Source organism: Palaemon carinicauda, unplaced genomic scaffold (assembly GCF_036898095.1).
Source record: "Palaemon carinicauda isolate YSFRI2023 unplaced genomic scaffold, ASM3689809v2 scaffold27, whole genome shotgun sequence".
Classification (NCBI taxonomy): Eukaryota; Metazoa; Arthropoda; class Malacostraca; order Decapoda; family Palaemonidae; genus Palaemon; species Palaemon carinicauda.
Genome location: NW_027170351.1, coordinates 267,246 through 288,716, shown reverse-complemented (window position 1 = coordinate 288,716; position 21,471 = coordinate 267,246). Strand labels below are relative to the sequence as shown.

The 21,471-nt window shown below is 35.5% G+C and overlaps 2 long non-coding RNA genes across 14 annotated transcripts in view; both read left to right on the top strand.

Annotated features, from left to right (window-relative positions):
• LOC137636308 (uncharacterized) overlaps positions 1 to 21,471 on the top strand; it is a 267,899-nt gene that overhangs the window by 212,172 nt on the left and 34,256 nt on the right. The window contains exon 1 of one of the 13 annotated variants that reach the window (XR_011043035.1): positions 18,730 to 18,806. The exons of 11 other annotated variants lie outside the window; for them this stretch is intronic. This is a non-coding gene — a long non-coding RNA (uncharacterized lncRNA). Of the gene's footprint in view, positions 1 to 18,729; positions 18,807 to 21,471 lie in introns of those variants that run through there. One more of the 13 variants, XR_011043038.1, reaches the window with a different exon arrangement.
• On the top strand, positions 314 to 7,700 carry LOC137636310 (uncharacterized). The gene is made up of 4 exons (XR_011043050.1): positions 314 to 480; positions 862 to 990; positions 5,625 to 5,702; positions 6,713 to 7,700. It is a non-coding gene; the product is annotated as an uncharacterized lncRNA (long non-coding RNA).

The window sequence follows — 21,471 nt, the reverse complement described above, 5'->3', positions numbered from 1 at the left end:
CCGATAATCATGATTTAATTGACCCTCCCTTCCTCCCCATAGAGAACCAGTGGGACCGAGGAATAATTGAGGAGGTGTCAACAAGAAGTACTTGAGTACCTGGCCACAGGTGGCGCTGGTTAGAACACCCCCTTCTAGTATTGTGATAGCTGGCGTATCCCTCCATAGAATTCTGTCGGGCAACAGAGTTGACAGCTACATGATTATCGGGTAAGTATATTCAAAAATTTATTTTACTAATGAAAATAACATTTTTAGATGTTTTAGTGCATAGAAATAATAGAAGATTTTTTTTTTTATATTTACAGGAAAGCAAGTACTAAAATGATGGCTTCCATATTAATATTTGGGCACTCCCCAAGAGAAATTAGTTCTCTAAACTTTCAAGTGGGCTCCACAAGGCACTAGAAGAGTGGGAAGACCCAGGCCTACATGGCTGAGGACTATGAAGCATGAAGTGGGATGGGAGATGATGAATGGGTAAGTATTGATTTGAAAGGTCAAAATAGAGACGACTGGCGAAATCTAACTGAGGCCCTTTGCATCAATTAGCGTAGGAGGAGATGATGATGACTATATTCTGGGGCTATTATGTATATACTTGTACAAATTTGACACATATGTTACACGAGTTCTGTGTTAGCAGTCCTATGAGTGGCCATCAATGCTTTTAATGTATAATCTTATTATTGGTGAATAACCTTCCAGTGTTAGTCATTGGAAAACTTATGTACAAAGACTGGCTTACTGCACTGACTTTTTTTTTTCTTATCATTGCTTTCTTTTTTTCAATTCAATAGATTTTACTTGTTTCCAGAAGTATTTCATGACATGCTTATCCATGAATGATCTTATTTTCAGATCATGAAAGTTTGCTGAAGTAAATCGAGCTACTGAACAGCAAGTACACTAATAGAGAACGCACCAAGAAACCGCATGAATTAAATGCAAAAAACCAAATTCTCATGGATTACAGTTATCAATTTCAAGGTAAGAGACGAGGATTATTTTTTATTTAATTTTAATAAACGCCCCTTTTAAAAAGTAACAAAGGAGGAAGCTATAGTACATTTCTTTTAGCGATGCATATTTGCACCGACTCGCAACGGTGCCCTTTTAACTCGGAAAAGTTTCCTGATCGCTGGTTGGTTGGACAAGATCATTCTAACCAATCAGCGACCAGGAAACTTTTCCGAGCTAAAAGGGCACCGCCGCGAGTCGGTGCAAATATGCATCGCTAAAAGAAATGGACTATAGTACCTGGGTTAGAGGTCTGATCATGGAAAATTATCCACATCGTCAATGCACAGTAAATCATATTTGAACTAGTTATTAGAAAAAAAAATATAGTATCTCTCTCTCTCTCCCCTCCTCCTCCTCCTCCTCCTCCTCCTCCTCCTCCTCCTCCTCCTCCTCCTCCTCCTCCTCCTCCTCCTCCACCAATCAATCATAACCCCTAAATGAGGTACAAAAAACTAAGTCAAATTTAAATTCAACATTGTTTAGTTTCTTCCAATTTTTTTTTTTTTCATATTTTTGATAATTTTTTTTAGAAAATTCTGGCATTTTCCAAGAGAATGAGACTAACCTGACCCCTTTCTGACAAAAATTAAGGCTGTTCGAGCAATTTAAAAAAAAATATATATACTGCAAAATGTGCTGGGGAAAAAATAACCCCCTGGGGGTTAAGGGTTGGAAATTTCTAAATAGCCTGGGGGTAAAAGGGTTAATATTACTATTACTAGCTAAGCTAGAACCCCAGCTGGAAAAGTAGGATGTTATAAGCCCAATGGTTCCAATAGGGAGAATAACCCAGTGAAGAAAGGAAATAAGGAAACGGATAGAATGGTGTGCCTCAGTGTTCCCCAAAGCAAGAGAACTCCAATCAAAGACAGTGAAACACCATGGTACAGAGGCTTTGGCACTACCCAAGACTAGAGAACAATGGTTTGATTTTGGAGTGGCCTAGAAGAGCTCCTTTCTCTTCTACCCTTAGTAAGTGGAAAGTAGCTACTGAACAATTACAATACAGAAATTAACCCTTTGAGCAAAGAAGAATTGTTTGTTTAGCTTAGTGTTGTCATGTGTATGAGTACCGAGGAGACTGTGGAAAGAATATTCCAAGCTATTCGGTGTACGTGTCGGCAAAGGAAAACTGAGCCGTAACCAGAACGAGATTCAATGTAGTACTGTCTGGCCAGTCAAAGGACCCTGTAACTCTCTAGTTAGTATGAACGGGTGGCTGGTACCTTGGCCAACCTACTACCTGTAATATTAACAGTGAAAATTGGTATTTGTCACAAGTGCGTGTTGCTGAAATGCAAAAGAATTGTCACGTACTGTATTTGGGACGAGGGGCAATTGTCAAAATCTTAAAAGTATGAGATAGAATTTTTGACTAACACGTCATAGATTTCCCCATTTAGGCACTTTGTACCTGTAATAATGCAGTTGATACATTTGAAATTTGCCTCTTAAGTTTTGCCTTTAATTGTATTTCCTGTGACATTTCCTAACATTGCTTTTATTAGCTATTAACAACGACAACAACAAATGCAGCTGTTTTTAGTCCGCTGCATGACAAAGGCCTTGCACATATCAATGAGTTTTGCCAGTTGTCTTCACCATGCTGGCCACTGCGGTATAGGTGAGCATGTGAGATTTTTGTGTGAATGCTCACACCAAACCAACCAAGTAGGGGTGTCCCCGACTAGTACAGCTTTGATGATCATAGTGATATACAAACCTTTTCACCATGTGAACGTATGCTCACTCAGGAAGGGGTTAACTATTTAACCCCTTTACCCCCAAAGGACGTACTGGTACGTTTCACAAAAGCCATCCCATTACCCCCAAAGGACGTACTGGTACGTTTCACAAAAGCCATCCCTTTACCCCCATGGACGTACCGGTAAGTCCTTGAAAAAAGATGCTATAGATTTTTTTTTTCATATTTTTGATAATTTTTCGAGAAAATTCAGGCATTTTCCAAGAGAATGAGACCAACCTGACCTCTCTATGACGAAAATTAAGGCTGTTAGAGCAATTTAAAAAAGGTAAAAGGGTTAAGTACTGTTTATATAAATACAGTATCACATTTACGAAAACTATTCCAGCCATTTGTATAGCTGATGTAATCAGTGGAGGTTGAAACACATTTTCTTCCTGTCTTCTGGGAGAGACGTCATATCCGCTAAGCATCGCAAGACGAAACTGTTGCAAACAGAGAACCTACTCTATCCTATTGTGCTGACTTATATTATTAAGGAAAGGTGGTTACCTTGATGAGCGTGTTTTTAATGTGGATGAGACCTGGTTATTTTGGCTGCATATGCAAAGCCTTAAGTGTATAAGGAGAGATTGACTTGATTCTCACAGCTGAAACCCTTGCTGGTGTATCAGGCAGAGGATCCAGAGGTATAATGGAAGAGACAACTGCCTGTCGTTTAGAGATTTAACAAGAAGGCTCGAGTGACACGCCATTTTACCAGGAGTCTGACAGTTGTTTCCAAGGGTTTGTTTAAAAGTTTTAGTACTGGACAATGCTCCTGCTCACCTGCTCACTTGAGTCCATTGGCTAGCCAGACAGGAGTGGATCCCCCTCTCTGGTTATGGCTCATTTTTCCTTTCCCTGTACATAATACACCAGACAGTCTGGCCTATTCTTCCCACATTCTTCTCTGCCCTCATGCACCTGACAATACTGAGATGACCAAACAATTCTTCTCTCCAGGGGGTTAACTCCTGCGCTGTTAATTGTTCAGTGGCCACTTTCCCTTGGTAAGGGTAGAAGAGACTCATTAGCTATCTTTAGTTTCTCTTCTAGGAGAAGGACACTCCAAAATCAAACCATTGTCCTTTAAGTCTTGGGTACTGCCATAGCCTCTGTACCAGTCTTCTGCTGTTTCGGAATAGAGTTCTCTTGCTTCAGGGTTGACTCGGTAACGCTATTCAATCTTTTTTTTCTCTTCCCCTTAATTTTTTAAACTTTTTATAGTTTGTATATGCAAGATCTATTTAATGTTGTTACTGTTCTTAGAATATTTTATTTTAGTTGTTCATTATTTCTTTGTTTCCTCTCCTCACTGGGCTGTTTTTTGCTATTAGCTTCCAAAGGCTTATACTATCCTGCTTTTCCAAGTAGGGTTGTAGCTTAATTAGTAATAATGATAATTATAATAATAATAATTATTTGGAGCATATGGACCAAGGTGTCATTGCTTTTTTTAATGCAAGCCCTACTGTTTTCAAAGGACATTTACTAAGGGCTCAGAAGAAACTGACAGCAACAAGGAATGATTAAACTTGAGAAGTCGTCTCACAAATTATTGTTGCCTGTGTGGCCGCAACTTTATTCTTTGTTCCTGAAAGATGATTGGTCCAAACCTAAGGGATTGAAGAAGTATTTTACTCTAAGTCTTGGTAAACAACCCAATAATAAGATAAAAGTTCTTATCATTGGAGAAGTTCATTAAGTTCGAAGTAAAAAAGGGATTTTGACGAAGGAAAAATCTATTTCTGGGCGAGAGACCTGTGCCGCTCCGTGAAATGCTCCTTTTACATCATTTCTAAGGTATATAACTGCTTTGAATTACCAGAGAAAAAAGTTGCATAGGAATGCCAGGGTTGAACCCAGCTCGCTCACCTATATAAGGTGTCGGTATAATACTGGGGCGTGATAAATCACAACCAGAGGTCTCGCGCCATTTAGATATCTCCTCCTCGATATCCCCGTTACAGCGAGGTGCCGTTCAACACCCACCACTGAATGCTACTACCACCATCTCAACCCACGCCAACTACGTCACTCCTTTTCATAGCATCATCGCTTCTGCTTGTGATTTTTTGGCTGTGTTTTTCGGTGTTTTTTCACCGCTCTAGTGCAAGATGTCGGATGTCCAAGATTGGGAGTATCCTGCATAACTTCTTGTATAGTTCAGTAAAGTCATATCTTTCCCTTTAACTGCAAAACAGAAAGGTTTATAGTTTAGTTGTTACCCCTTTAACCCCCTAGCTATTTGGAAATTTCCAACCCTTAACCCCCAGGGGGTTATTTTTTTCCCAGCACATTTTGCAGTATATATTTTTTTCAAATTGCTCTAACAGCCTTAATTTTTGTCATAGAGAGGTCAGAATGGTCTAATTCTCTTGGAAAATGCCTGAATTTAAAAAAAAAAATTATCAAAAATATGAAAAAAAGATTTTTATAGCATTTTTTTGCAAGGACATACCGGTACGTCCATGGGTGTAAAGGTATGGCTTTTGTGAAACGTACCAGTACGTCCTTTGGGGGTAAAAGGGTTAAGTGATTTTCTTTTTACTGGCTTCCCTTTGGCCAAGTTGTCCAATCCACCGGCCTCAGCTGTTATGATTGAGTAATAATTGACTCTATGGTTTATAAATTTAGCTATTGGATGTTTACAAAATACACATTGTGTAACCTCCTGTGTAATGTTATTGAAACACTAAATCTATTTTGGATTTCGCTGTGAAATATACTATATTGAGTTAGTGACTTTTTTTTGTATATGGGGAGACTTGGAGACTTGTCCGTATGACTTTGATATAAATTTTATTAGTTTACTGTTTAAAAAGTTCTGTAACTAATTTGGTATTGTTTACAGGTGCCCTGCAAATCAGCGGTCAAAGAGGGAACCGACAGTAAATGCCAGGAATCGGATCTTTTCAACTACAGATTAAAGGTGAGTGCCACATGTAGTAGTAGGTATGCTTTAGACGCAAAATATCTCGCTGAAGCATTTGTGTTTTTACTAATTTTTAACCCTTTTACCCCCAAAGGACGTACTGGTACGTTTCACAAAACCCATCCCTTTACCCCCATGGACGTACTGGTACGTCCTTGCAAAAAAATGCTATAAAATTTCTTTTTCATATTTTTGATAATTTTTTGAGAAAATTCAGGCATTTTCCAAGAGAATGAGACCAACCTGACCTCTCTATGATAAAAATTAAGGCTGTTAGAGCAATTTAAAAAATATATACTGCAAAATGTGCTGGGAGAAAAATAACCCCTTGGGGGTTAAGGGTTGGAAATTTCCAAAGAGCCTGGGGGTAAAAGGGTTAATGTACACACAACCATCAGGTCGTCATTAATTGCCTCGCCTCGTTCCTTATGCGGCGGCAAAGCTTTATCTGTTGTAGCTTATGATACATCAGCATTCTTATCTTCCATTTATGAGTATGTATATGATTTCCATAAAGTTTAAACTCTGTGTTATATCCCTAAGGTAATATCGTCTCATTAACTTGATAGCTTCTACTTCGTCATCTCAAGCCTCCGGTTTTATTAGCCCATGGGAGAGACTATGAAAATCATAATTATTGGCATCGCAATCAAATGGTTTTGCCAATAACCTTGGCTCGTAACCTGTTGGCATATTCACGGCGATAAATAATTAGCATTAAATACTCTCTCTTCAAGGATGCGTTGGATAAATTAAGATAAAGGAGGTTGTAATGAAACTGGGTCCTTCTCTCAACACTTTATTTGGAACTTAGAAAATTTACAATCTGCTCAAATGAGTTAGGGCGCTTACATGATTAAAATGGATAATGAAGTACAGTATCAGAGAAAATTGACAGAACAGTAAAGCCAGTCTTTGATTATTCTTACCCATTGCAAGCTATTCTGTGGAACAGCAACATTTTCCAAATGTCCAGCAGTGCTCTAATGTAGGATTTTCCATTTCAGGAGACCCCGATGATATGCACTTCTTCCTCGGGGCAAGATCCGGAGAAATGAGGTCAAGCGGAGAAGAAATTTATTGAACTCTTGTACCTTATACCCCCCTTTAGCTTCTAAGTTTTGATCCTATTTGTGGCTGGGGTCTTTCCTTTTCTTATTGCTTTCAGCCTGAAATCTGCCACTACCAGTTTATGAGGTTCTATGGATATATTTGTAATCTTACAATCCGTAATGGTTTTCTTGGCTATCTGACACATAGTAAATTTGTGAAACATTTTGTCCATTTTATAAGTTACTCAATGACTTCTCCTTTTCTCAAACTTCTGTATTCATGACAATTCATAGCTTCTGCTAATTCCATCAATCTTTCACCTTCCTGATTGTTTCTTCCAAAACTCTTATCCCCAGATAACACAAGCAGTTCACTCCTTCGAGCTCTTCCTATGTATTCTAGTAGTTTCCCTCTAAATTCATGCTGTTTTTCACCACACCTTTAAGGGACACATGTCGAGAGGATATGCCATATTATCTTTCTCATGAGCTTGATTTCTGACATTTTCCTGCAAATCTGAAAGTAGATTAATTCCTCCCACATTTCTCCTTGTATTTTCCCTTGCATAGTAAACTTTATATCCTTCCCCAAGATTTCTTGCACGTTTCCCCTTCCGGTTTCTCTCCTGTATATGTAAAAATCCTTCTTTTCCTTCTATGCATGACATCCACTGACTACTTGAGCCTAAGGGACAGTGTAGAGAGATTTAATAACTTTGTTCCATAGGGTGCTAATAGTATAATATGATTATGAATTTGATCCCATAGGTTTATGTAAGTACAATATTCATGCCAAGCAAGGAAGATTGTAGTAATTGTGTTTGGAATAATAAAAAAATGTAGACTTTATTCAAGTTGAGTGTACAGCCCAAAAAATATATGCAGTGATGGAGACCTGAGAAGTTTTCTTTCATTAATAAACTAACAATTCTTTTGGAATTTAGCAGTTGTTTCAAAAACCCTCCAGACATATCCTTAATTGTATTTTGTTCCTACGCAAGTTCAAACCCTCATTATATATGTATGAGTTTACTCCTAAGTCATTTAGTTATGACCAGAATTTAAGTTGTTGGATTCTGGTAACATTGTATGCTTACCAACTGCCTCACCCCTGTGTAGGAGTGGCCGAGTCAGTGAGACGGCGCTATTTGTCTCCTGGTCTCCTTAGTAGACGTACATGTTTACTACCGCTTCCTCGCTATGATTTTATGTTGCTGCTTTGTGCTTTATGTAGGAGTAATTACGAGAGCTGTTCAAAGTAGTGTGAGACTTTTGGAGACCAGTTTTAGATGTTTTTCATCACAAGTTCCTATTTTAAACCAGGTTCTCCATTGAGACGACTTCCACAGTTTTAGCTGCAATTCAAAGGTGGAGATAAGTTGTAAATACCTGTGCTCTGTCAGTGGGCTGGATCAGGATTCAGTAACTTGATCTTTGTAGAAAATATTCATAATAATTTTGATCGATCTCAAACAAAAACAACTCGACTACTTCCCACCAATGTACATAATGTCTGCATGTGTTAAAGATACTGAGGTATACCAGTTTTATAGAGTAAATAGAACTTGGACATTTTTAGTGCAGACACTAAATACCTCAAGTTTGTTAGAAGACAGAATTTTTCAGTTTAAGTTATGTTTTGAATGCTCTTCACTGAATGTTTTCAGAAGTCACAGCCCCAGTAGCAGAGTGGTTATTATTATTATTATTGTTATTATTATTATTATAAGTGTTATTACTTGCTAAGCTACATCCCTTGTTGGAGAAGTAGGATGTTATAAACCCAAGGCCCACAACAGGGAAAATAGCCCAGTGAGGAAAGGAAATAACGAAATGTACTACAAGAGAAGTTTAAGAATAATAACATGAAAAAAAATCTTTCATATATAAACTATAGAAACTCAAAATAACAAGAAGAGAAATAAGATGATAATGTGCCTATGTGTACCCTCAAGCAAGAGGAAATTTTTCTTCATAGAGACTCTGGAGTGCTCATCAACAATTGAGTGGACATTCTTTGACGACCGTTTCGTGGAACTTCTTAACGAGGCTCGGGATTGTAGTCTATTTCGAGAAGTCCTGTTTGAATCAGACTGTTAATGTTTTATCTGGGAAGGACGATAACCTCAAAAATTTCTGCTTATGGTCAAAATATTGAAGGAATAAATGTTGTTTTGTTCCACAATTGGATGGTCCTGTAAAGAACTATGCCCTCTGGGAATACATAGCTAATGCTCGATTGGGTTGAATCTGAAATCTGCTTGGTATAGGTCATTCATTTACTTTGTTAAACTTGTTGTACAAGATTTTTCATAATTCTGATCATCCTTTGCATTCAGTTCTTCCCTGATAGTACCATCCGCTTTTGTTAACCTAATGCCCTATATATATAGTAAGAGAAATCGATACCTGTTTGAGGCTCGAGGTGAGGATGGCAGGGTCATCCTTGCCAAGATTCTTGGACATGATGTGTCCTACCATGCTAGTGGTATTTCTAGCTTCATTTCAGAAGCAGATCTTCTGAACGATATTTAACTTTCAAAATAACTTCTTTGCTTTTATGGTTTTAATTGAATATTCTTTTATTTCTTATTCACAATAAATGATATCGGCGTCAATGACCTTAGATGTCAGGATGCCAGAAAACCTTTAATCAATGAATCAATTGTAATATTAGGTATGCCGTTAATTCTAATACTCAGGCCTTCTCCATCATGAGGCTCAATAACTGTGATCCAGCTGTGACTAAGTTGTGGAATGATATACCTAATCGGGTAGTTGAATCAGTAGAACTTCAAAAGTTCAGACTTCCATCAAATGTTTTTATATGGAACGAACAGGGTGACATAAGTATATTTTTATAGTTTATTTATGAAAGATGTATTTTAATGTTTTTTTCTGTTTTTAACCCTTTTACCCCCAAAGGACGTACTGGTACATTTCACAAAAGCCATCCCTTTACCCCCATGGACGTACCGGTACGTCCATGCAAAAAAATGCTATAAAAATTTATTTTTTCATATTTTTGATAATTTTTTAAGAAAATTCAGGCATTTTCCAAGAGAATGAAACCAACCTGACCTCTCTATGACAAAAATTAAGGCTGTTAGAGCAATTTAAAGAAAATATGCTGCAAAATGTGCTGGGGAAAAAATAACCCCTTGGGGGTTAAGGGTTGGAAATTTCCAAAGAGCCTGGGGGTAAAAGGGTTAAAATATGTTATTTTAATTGCTCATTACTTTTTTTTGTAGTTTATTTCCCTGTTTCCCTTCCTCACTAGGCTATTTTATCCTGTTGGAGACCTTTGGCTTATAGCATCCAACTTTTCCAAGCTTGGATAGTAATAATAATAACAATAAATTTGAAAATGGTTTCTGTTTCAAATAAGAATTAATGGAAACTTATAGGAGAGGTTTTTTTATCTCATTTTTTTATTCTCTAGGTACTGGTTCCCCATCATTATGTCCTGCGATGTGTCTGTTGGAATGAGGTTCTACTTTGGAGATTAATTAGCTCTTAGGAAATTTGTCAATTGTAGTCTCACAAAACGGATTTTGAACGAAGCGAAAAATCTATTTTTGGGTGAGATAGCCATGTCGTTCTGATAGAAGTTCCTATAGTATAGCTTCCTTGGGTATATTTGACTACGGTGATATTCCCAGAGAATTTACCTTAAGGTACCCAGAATTCTAACTCCTGGAGCGAATATCCCTAAATAAATGAACCAGGGATATCGCGAAATATCAGAGGACGTATTCTTGACACGCCACATAGCAATCTGCACGCCGAACAGAATTAACACTTCGAAGGGGTCAAGGAGAAAGAAAGGAGAGCCGCTCGTAAGGTACCTCTCCTCTCTCGCTTCGTATGCGTGCATAGCGCCGCCGACAGCGCCATCTGTATTCCTTTTTGCGTAGCTCAACAACTTGGTGTTTTCCCTGTGTTATCTCGTAATTCTAGCTGTGTTTGAGGCACTAGTTCTGTCACACAATCTAGTTAAATAAGGGTGAATGTTGTGCACTTGGATCTCACGGCAGTTTTGCCATATATTAAACAAGGTACTACAGAATTAAGAACTTTTTTATCGTCATGACAGGAACTTTTTAAGTTTCGCCGAAGCAAGGCACGTCTTCCTTCTTCCTCATTCTGTGTTGGCATATTTTTCTTTTCATTTCACCCTCTTGTTTAAATTTTGGTGCTCATATATGTAATAAATGAAATAATTGTTATTACATGTTTAAAACACATGACGTAATATGTCATTTTGGATGAAGATGCTAGCCGTGAGATTTGCTGTAGTCATGTAAAATCATAAACAGGATGCACAATGCAGCCTCGGCAATGTAACATTTTTCTTAAACGTCAACAACAATGCATCAGTGTGTGAAAGTTTGTGACGTCACCGGATGCAGGTGCCTTCCGAGATTGTGTTTAAAATGCTACATCAACTAAGCATACGATATCTGTGATATTGATAATTTAATCAGTTCATATCTATACTTCACCAGAATTGGTCATCCGACCAAACCAGCTACACTCCTATGATGGAGATGTTTAACTCTGTTGTTTTTAGAGAATAAATACTTTTAAAGCTAATAAGATGTACTTCGTTATCCAGCCTTAACATCTTAAACAACACATACTCAATGTGTGCTTATAAAAGTAGCACACTTATATATATACTGTACCTCCTCAGCGTATAGAAAGGTGGAACCTATTTTAGGAGGCTGAAAGACCATAGAATTTTAAATAATAAAGTAGTAGATCATAAATAAGTCTTAATGTAATGCAGGCCTTGTAGATTTGTATTTTCACATTACTGTTCATACCCACGAAGTATGTGGTCCATTATCTGGATGGAATGACCACATGGACACTCGGCGGAGGTGTCGAGACTCCGCTCATGAAGATTGTCTCCAGTTCTTCCAACTCTAGCTCGATTCAGAGTAACCTAATACTTTCTACAGAGGTTTGTTCCATAGGGATGAGAGTCACAGGGGCTCTGGATGGCCTCACCAGATGGGCTGTGGTCTGTTTTTCTCTCCAGCATTCTAGGCGGTAAGTTGCTGACTCCATGGACTCGAGGCTATTGGTGGTTAAGAAGCTCATGCAGGATTTCAATCTGTCTAACCACCCGGTGATTGTAGAGCTAGTCCGTTTCATCTTTCTCTTATTTTTGGGTCTTTCAATGGGCTGTTTGGCAGATGTTCGGTGGTACTATGCCTTCCAATCTATAGACTACTTGGAATTCCTGTGAATCCTCCCTTTACTTTGAAGTTTTGGTCATTCTCAAACTATGGCAAAACCTAACCCAACCTCCCATTGTCATTCTAACATTAATAGCATTTCATTTTAGGCCCCTTTACGTTCACTTGGTTCTGGGGCAAACATTTAAAAAAACTGTCCATCACTAAGTTCCAGTATGGAATCACCTTTTGTGATCTGGTGATGTGGAGTAGCAATATCTTGATCCTTGTTGATGAAATCTTGAATACTCGAGTTTTCCAACTGTCGAAGCTCTTTTTCAACTGACTGAGAATACTGAAGAAGGGCTGTGCCTGATGTCAAAACTTCTCTAATGACAACATCTAGCTGAGCCTTGAAACTTGAGTCCATATCTTCATCCCCCGGTTTACCCATTTTGAGCAATGCATCATTTATTTCTATCAAACGAGATAATCCTGTTTTGTGATACATTGAAATCCACGGATAGATGTACAGTACTCGCTTTTCTATGCACTGTTCATACAGTAGGGTAAGGGGAGTTTATACCAAGCTGATTAACTATATAATCTTTTGCAGGAATAATGCAGTACCCTTCCAATCATTTTTCTTGTGCCACGTCTTGACTCAACTTCTAGTTGCCTCTCCAAACCCTACAGAGAGTAGGGCGTGCTGCAAAAACAAATGTGGTTAGACAACGGGTAGGACCAAAAAATATAACAATACCCCTTAAAAATATAAATAATGCTTCTATTCATGACTTTCTGTTATACAAAATAAATCAATTTGTTGCTGGCAAAATATGTAAACCTATTTAAGAAAAATTGAAATCTTTACAGTGAATATATGGAAAATCATTATAGTACAGTACTGTACTGGGGCAGAATATCAGACATTATGACAAAAGGGAATTGATAATGAGTGTTACTTTAAAACATATACTGTATAACCCAAGCTTGTTATATGTGGAAATGGTTTGTATTTTCCCCAACTATTATTAATTTTTTTCACAGCGACAATAGATTAAGGGTGTGGCTGGGTTCACTTCTTCAGAGCAAGGGGTACCAAGAATTCCTGTTTTCATCTGTACATGGTATTGGGAGCATTTTAACAACAGCTCAATGAAGTACCAAATTGGTGTTCTCAAAACATTACCTTAGAGAGGAAGTGGTTGTTTATGAAAACCTTTAGGCTCTGGGCCCAATAGTAGCGCTACGGCAGGGAACGTGGTCTAAGTAATTTCGAGTTCAGCTAATTTATTACTCGCTTTTCTACGAATAAACGATTGTAATATTAGTTTAAGAATCGTTCTCAGTATCAACTGGATCATAAGTAATATTTAGAGGTAACCTACAGTACAGTATATTTTATTAATTTTTTGAAAACGAGACTTGTATTTCAAACTGTAGTTTAAATGTTTTTTTTTTTTTTTTAAAGTATTCTAGATAAGTAATGTAGATCAGGTTAATAACTCTTGGCCTTCTTGTATTAGAAAATCCTCAATGTACAAAATCAATAGGTTCAAAGATGCTGTTTTTAAGTCAAAATTTATAGATTTGGGCTTAGAGCAGGCTTCACTTAACTCGATGCTTATGATTTTCAGCTGCAAAAGTCAACGAATAGTGTTATTTCATATTGAAAATGACCATCTTTCTTACTGCCTTTAATTATTTAATATTTTTCTAGTTCAATATTTCTTTGTAAACTTTAGAATCAATATCCGAGATTTATTATTTCAGATGAATTTATGTTTTTATCTGAATGTTCGTAAGTCCGAGGACCTGTATTTGAACTTAACCTGCTCCTTTTTATTTCCATACTCACCTGATGGTCATATACTTGCCCCCCCCCCCCCCCCATCCCCTCCCCTCCTCCAGCCAATGATTCATAGCAACAAGAGGAGGAATAATGTCCATTTAGTAACTGTTTGAAAGATACAATAGTTCCCAAACAAATTGGTGGTATAGATCCCAAATATAGTCCTCCTATACAAGTTAAAGACCCAAGCTAATCACTGTACGTAGACAGATGTAACTAGCCTAGCTTACAAACATATAAGTGGAGTATGGGATGGATGTAGTTTGCTGGAACAGGTGTAAACTTTTTACTTGTGAAATCTATTTTATTTAGGGGGAAAATATAATCAATTGTAGTCTGAAATACTTATTCTTATGGTAAGTTAGGAATAGAGCAGTTTAAGGGTGGTCACAGGTGGTGTAGGTACCCCGCCTCACCTTAGGGAAGGATATGGCTCCAAGGTTAGGTTAGGTGAGGAACCTTAGGTAGTGTTCTTGTGTTTGTTTCCTTTTCAAAAGGATATTATTCTGTCATAACTTTTTAAAAATTAACATTAAGATAATTTCTTCTGACACTAGACTCTCTCTCTCTCTCTCTCTCTCTCTCTCTCTCTCTCTCTCTCTCTCTCTCTCTCTCTCTCTCTCTCTCTCATGCTGAACATAGTCTTCACAGATACTCTGAAGTTGTGAACTATTGCAACTTTTTTTGCAAGTGTCTGCAAATATTATAAGGTAAACCTAGTTTTAAGTGAAGCATTGGGTCAATTTACAGTCATTTAGTTATACATTCAATGATCTAGATGAATTAAAGCAATTCAGATATCTCAATAATGATAAGTTTAATTACAGCAGTTGAAAATTGATATAATTCTCATAGTATTATGCTGGTTGAATATATCACTGAATATTAAGGCTTAGCTATATATTAATTCCTTCACTACCATTTAGGGTATGGGGAAAATTTTATATATTTTCAACATCCTCTTAAAGTAAGTTTATAACCATTACTGAACACTTCCACCTTCTCTTGGATGGCATAAAGAAGATAATGCTGTAAGCATTAATAAGCTTATGGAATTAATTGGTTATTATTATTATTATTATTATTATTATTATTATTATTATTATTATTATTATTATTATTATTATTAGCTAAGCTACAAACCTAGTTGGAAAAGCAGGATGCTATAAGCCCAAGGGCTCCAATAGGGAAAAATACCCCAGTGAGGAAAGGAAATAAAGAAATGTAGAAAAACTACAAGAGAAGTAATGAACAATTAAAATAAGATATTTTAAGAACATTAACAACTGTGAAATAAACCCATCATTATAAACTATGAAAACTTGAAAACAACAAGAGGAAGAGATTTAAGATAAAACAGCGTAGCCAAGTGTACCCTCAAGCAAAAGAACTCAAACCCAAGACAGTGGAAGACCATGGTACAGAGGCTATGGCACTACCCAAGACTAGAGAACAATGGTATGATTTTGGAGTGTCCTTCTCCTGGAAGAGCTGCTTAACATAGCTAAAGTCTCTCTTCTACCCTTCCTAAAAGGAAAGTAGCCACTGAACAATTACAGTGAAGTAGTAAGCCCCTTGGGTGAAGAAGAATTGTTTGGTAATCTCAGTATTGTCAGGCTTATGAGGACAGAGGAGAGTGTATAAAGAATAGGCCAGACTATTTGGTGTATGTGCAGGCAAAGGGAAAATGGGCTGTAACCAGAGATAAGGATCCAATGCCATTGATTGTATATTAAAAATTGTGTGCCAAATTTGAATGCAGCTGCTTCTAGTCTACTGCAAGACAAAGGCCTCAGGCATGTCCTTATTCATGTCTTTGGTTTGACCATTTCATCATCATGCTGGCCACTGAGGATTGGTGATGGTGGGAGACTTTAAGACTGATTGCTTACAGCAAACCAAACTAGTATGGGTGGCCCTGACTAGTACAGCTTTGCTGATCATAGCATTACACGAACCCATTCACCATGTTAAGGTATCCCCACTCAGAAAGGGATATATATATATATATATATATATATATATATATATATATATATATATATATATATATATATATATATATACAGTATATTATCATTAATATTACTATAATTATCATTATTATTATTACCTCCATATTATCATGGTTATTATGACTACTAACATCATTACTACTACCTTTATCATCACACACACACACACACACACACACACACACACACACACACACACATATATATATATATATATATATATATATATATATATATATATATATATATATATATATATATATGTGTGTGTGTGTGTGTGTGTGTGTGTGTGTGTGTGTGTGTGTGTGTGTACTGTATACTCATAGGCTTAATATAATAGATGAACATTAAATTAATAATAATTTATAAATCAATTTTATAACTCATGCATGTGAATTGTTATTATTATTATTATTATTATTATTATTATTATTATTATTATTATTATTATTATTATTATTATTATTATTATTATTATTATTATTATTATTATTCTTTAAAATATCCTATTATTACTTAAAAACGACATTGTCCCAGGGGAATGTAATATATATATATTTTTTCAAATTGAATATATGATTAAAAAACGATGAAAATCCATTAGTATTTAATTAAATAATTAAAGAAAATGATTCACACAAGGAACGCTTCCTCTGTCAAAATCAGCTGATCGTTTGTAAACACTTTCGCTTTCATTTGACCGTCCCCGCAACACACTAACCCAAACCACTTTCGCTTTCATTTGACCGTCCCCGCAACACACGAGCAGACTACTACTGTCTGCCCTATTATTATTATTATTATTATTATTATTATTATTATTATTATCATTATTATTATTATTATTATTATTAAACTACGAACGAATAGCAACCACTGTACTTTATATAATAAATTGAGCCTGTACTGTATATTTAAACTGAAACTATTAATAATTATTGATTTCACTAGAAATGTCTATTGCTGAGAAAAAATAGGCATAAATCGTATAAATTTGGTTGAAGTTTATCACACATAAGGTTTATCCATGTTTCAGCTTTAGGCCTAAAGCCTGAATAAGGCATATAGTAATTTGTTTCATATTAGGAGTCATCTCCTTTTAGAGTAAACACACACACACACACACACACACACACACACATATATATATATATATATATATATATATATATATATATATATATATATATATATATATATATATATGTATATATATATATATATATATATATATATATATATATATATATATACTGTATATATACATATATATATACATATATATATATATATATATATATATATATATATATATATATATATATAAATATATATATATATATATATATATATATATATATATATATATATATATATATATATATATGTGTGTGTGTGTGTGTGTGTGTGTGTGTGTGTATGTATAGCATATATATATATATATATATATATATATATATATATATATATATATATATATATATATATATATATATATATATATACCCCTTGGTAGTAGGTTGGCCAGAACACCAGCCACCCGTTGTGATACTACCACTAGAGTTATTGGATCCTTTGACTGGCCAGACAGTACTACATTAGATCCCTCTCTCTGGTTACGGCTCATTTTTTCTTTTCCCACATATGCACCAAATAGTCTGGCCTATCCTTTACACATTCTCCCCTTTCTTCGTACACTTAACACTACTTTCCTCTTGGTAAGGGTAGAAGAGACTCTTTAGCTATGGTAAGCAGCTCTTCTAGGAGAAGGACACTCCAATATAAAACCATTGTTCTCTAGCCTTGGGTAGTGCCATAGCCTCTGTACCATGTTCTTCCATTGACTTGGGTTAGAGTTCTCTTGCTTGAGAGTACACTCAGGCACACAATTCTATCTTATCTCTTCCTCTTTTTTATTTTTGTAATTTATATATGAGAGATCCATTTTAATGTTACTGTTTTTGGAATAATTTTAATTGTTTATTGCTTTTTGATATAGTTTATTTATTTCCTTGTTTCGTTTCCTCATTGGGCTATTTTTCGCTGTTGGAGCCCTTTGGCTTATAGCAAATTAAAATGTATCTGTCCCTGCAGTATTTGGCCTAAGGAAATAAGGGTAACATAAGATATATCGACTTATAAAAGGAAATATTTATTTTAATATTGTTACTATTCCTAAAATGTTCTATTTTTCCTTATTTCCTTATTTCCTTTCCTCACTAGGCTATTTTCCCTGTTGGGGCCCCTGGGCTTATAGCCTCCTGCTTTTCCAACTAGGGTTGTAGCTTAGCATTTAATAATAATAATAATAATAATAATAATAATAATAATAATAATAATAATAATAATAATAATAACTGAGATATCTAAACTTGTCCTGCATTTTCCACTATTTGTTTATTTAATGGTTTATCAAGTACTTATAAACACCAATGTACATTTTCATATAGATAAAGTTCAATTTTGATAAACCCATGGTATATATAATTACGAAAATTCGAAATAAATATGATAAACTAATTCTCAAGTTTTTGAAAATCAGTTGTACATTTTTAAATTTTTCATATAAAAAGTCACGGAATATATAAAATATATATTCTGTTTTATTCATTATTATTTTTTATGCATTCAAATTAAACTGAATTTGAATTTTACTAAAATTATACAAAATTATCAGCTGGGCAGGATCAGCTGATTGAACAACCATTGCCAAGTTGGAAAAAATTCCTTCGAAATTCTTGCAATTTGAATCCACCCAAAATCATATTTAAAAAGCTCTCAGTAATTTAAATTACATTAAAATATCATTTTTAATTATTAATAAATGAATAATAATTTAAATAATACGATATTTTAAATTTTATTAGGATTTCCTTTACGTTTTTATGCATTTCTTAACATTGATGTCTGGACACACTGTCTTTTGTTTACCTTTGCCACGTGACTCGAACTTAAAGTCAGATAGCTCACCTGAACTACTATTTCCTCTATAAGTAAGTAATTTTAGGTGTTTTCATTATATTTTATCATATTTAATTAAAGTTCTAAGTATATATGAACGTTTAAAACTGCTTAGACTAAACCAGGTCTTATAAAATACCGAATTTACGATAGAATATTGAAATTTCAAAATCTCATGGCCAGACCTTATGACCGGCCGTGTTTAGGGGCTATATATCTTTATATATTAATTGCCACTATTTGATATATTAGTTTTTTGGAAGCAGTTACGTTATTTCCTGTTTTATATTGTCATAAGAGTTGTAACAGCAATGGGTTTGTCACATACAGTAGCTATTTATATAAGAAAAACTATTTTTTTTAAACTCGCAGCAAATTACGTAAGAAAAATTCATATTTTCTTAGATTTCTTGTTTTATATTGTTCTGTTGATGATATTTTCATAAGTTTATCCATCTTTTTTTTTTTAATCACCACCACCCTACACAAACCCCAGGTGAGAATTGGCCCTTTGGGGGGGTTGTGAACCCTAGGTAAGAATCTGTCTTTAGGGGTGTGTGGCAATGTAAACTACCCTAATGTCTATGATAATAACAGCTGATCCCAACATAAGAAAACTAGCAAATAAAATTCATATTTATGCTAGATTATTGGTGAAATTATAGTTACAGACGGAACAATATTTTGAGCCAAAAAAAAAGTATTTACGCTGGATTAATGGTGAAATTATAGTTATGGACAGAATATTTTGAGACAAAAAATAAGGTCTTCCTGTAGTAAATAATTTGCTTTCACTGAATTTGACCTTCATTTCAACAGCAAATAAACTGAAAACCTGTTTGGCCATCTGAGAACCAGGATATTTTTTATGAATCTAATGGCTTTTGCCCTCTATGTGCTCGCTTTCCTTACGGAAAAAGAAAAACAAGCTCCTATGTACTGGCAAGCGGTTTATGATGAGTTGCGCACGTTAACCCCATTAATTATTATTTCTTGTAGTTAAGTTTTTATTTGTATTGAAAATGTAATTATTTAAGAAAACCAACTTTTTTTTTATAGGAAACGTCTGTCTTTTGGTAGAAAACCTTTTCCGTCTGTAGTTATTATAAGATTTATTCCTGTTTTTATAGTGTGCTGTTGGTGATGGTTCCCCTACAATAATGCCAGCTGATCCCAACATAACGATAGAAAATAAAGAAATTCTTTATTTCTGCTAAATTAACGTGGTAAAACCACTGATGTAGGTATGGGGTGACGGGGTTGGATTTTTTCAAACCTCCCCCAAGTCCTTTAAAGCAGGGGAAGAAAGTGTTATTTTTCCTCACTGGGCTTTTTTCCCCGTTGGAGTCCCTGAGCTTATAGCATCCTGCTTTTCCAATTAGAGTTGTAGCTTAGCAAGTAATAATAATGATGGTAACTTTACAAACTCGATGCCCCAGTCCCCCAAATCTCTAACTACCCCCTAGGAAGGACTGCGGCAGAGGTACCTTGCTCGAACACCGTTTTCTCCCTAGCACCGTTTTCTATATCTTTTAACATATTCCGATCCAAAGCACCGTGATGTGGCATCACTCGAGGGATTTTTGCACGGCCTGGGCTCGCTTCACCTGCAAATAAGCACAATCTCGCTAATGCGTTCTACTGGCAAGCAATATGCGGATGCGCATCGCATGCCAGCTGCGTCTGTCAGTATTTCTGGGACCATGATATGTTCTAGCATTATAAAGCTGACTTAGGATGCCATATAATCTGAACTTAATGGTCTGTGTCTGATGTTTTTGGGTGAAGGGCTACGAACTTTCGTATGATGAATCAACATATTTAGGACACTTAATATTATTATTATTATTATTACTATCCAAGCTACAACCCTATTTGGAAAAGCAAGATGCTATAAGCCCAGGGGCTCCAATAGGGAAAAATAGCCCAGTGAGGAAAGGAAATAAGGAAATAAATAACTGAAGAGAACAAATTAACAATAAATCATTCTAAAAAAAGTAATATCAAAAGAGATATATCATATATAAACTATTAACGTCAACAACAAATATGTCATACTGTATATAAACTATAAAAAGACTCATGTCCGCCTGGTCAACAAAAAAGCATTTGCTCCAACTTTGAACTTTTAAAGTTCTACTGATTCAACAACCCGATTAGGAAGACTATCTTTTAGAAGAACACTTGTTACTTGAAATATAGCAAGTTTGGGAATTATTACTGTAGCGTGTTCAACTTGGTTAGTTTACAACCCTCACAAGTATCAAACATGAGATTTATGACTAAAATAAAAGACTATTTTAACGAAAACCCAATAAAACCTATTTATTAATATATATCTAGAATCTGATAAGGCAATTTTAGACGAAGCTTGGTCATATCTTCAGAATTAGAGATGGGTCAAGTGTAACGAATGCGTAAACAGGTCTCTTAATATTTGTCCCTTGAAAACTCCCACTAGCCAATAGTAATACACTGCTGTATGAGCACTGTGCTAAGTGGGTGGAGTTACAGTATATTTAGGTGAAAATTGCCAAAATTGATCAATGCGGAGGATTCAAGTTAAATGGAAACAAATGTACAAACTTAACCCTTTCACCCCCAAAGGGCGTACTGGTACTTTTCACAAAACACATCCCTTTACCCCCATGGACGTACCGGTACGTCCTTGCAAAAAACTGCTATTTACAATTTTTT